Raw genomic sequence first — 1,067 nt, 5'->3', positions numbered from 1 at the left:
ATTCCAACATCTTGTTAATTTACTACCTAGACAAGCTGTTTAATGAGACCATTGATAGGAATGTAAGATCAATAGCTTTTTTTTTTTGTGATTTGGGTGAAGATTTACAGAGTAGATTTGAGATCAATAGTTTTTGATTGTGGCTTTGCAGTTTGCATTCCTTTACAAAGGAAAGCTGCTAAATTACATTAGAAAATCTGTATTTCTAATAAGAAAGTAAGTTCCTATCACCCTCACTTTGCTGAGACAGGTAACCTAGTGTAAATAAGGGCTTCTTCTTCTTCTTCTTCTTTTTTTTAGATTTCTGGTGTTCAAGAATTTTCTATTTGTAGAAGTGGAGACAAGATGGCACTTGTTAACACAATCCACCCCATTCTGTCACAAGAAAGAACTGGAAACTGAGTGAAAAAGATACAAATAATGATCCTGGAATTCTGAAATGAGAAATAAAATAAAATGAGAAAATAAAGAATTAGATTTATTGTTGATTGGAAAGGGAAACAGAGCAATGTCTGGGAAGAGAGAAGAGGCCAAGACTGGCATAAGCATGGCCGTTTTGAATACAAGGACATCAGATACAGACTAGCGGTGGGGAGAACTTCACTAAAGAGAGAGTGTAGACAGATTGGAAGGAATTCAAGGAGAACATTAACTCTCCACTAGTCAGCCATATCTGTTACATCAACCACTTGACCCAACAGAGAAGCACCACCACCAGCTCCTGCACCACTGACAGATGGTAGGCAACACCTGCTCATCCCAACTGAAGTTCCTCTTCACAACAAATAGAGATTTGTACCCACATTCCCACTGCTTATTTTAACAACCCAGAGACAGCTAGAGAGTGACCCAGTGCTGTCAAACTAACAACCAAAGAAGCACACCTGCTCCACATATCCAGATATATTGAAACAAAGCAAAACAAACCAGGGTGAAGCTAATCAACAAATAAAAACAAAAACTTCAAAACGTCCCAGAGACAATAGACAATTTCAATTCAAACAAAGAAACAGGACAAGATAGCAGAAACAAGTGATCAAAATAAAAAAAAACTAGGAAATCTCCCC

This window comes from Orycteropus afer, unplaced genomic scaffold (genome assembly GCF_000298275.1).
Source record: "Orycteropus afer afer isolate SDZICR_OR568_19922 unplaced genomic scaffold, OryAfe1.0 scaffold00838, whole genome shotgun sequence".
Taxonomy (NCBI): domain Eukaryota; kingdom Metazoa; phylum Chordata; class Mammalia; order Tubulidentata; family Orycteropodidae; genus Orycteropus; species Orycteropus afer.
This window is presented reverse-complemented; position numbering follows the sequence as displayed.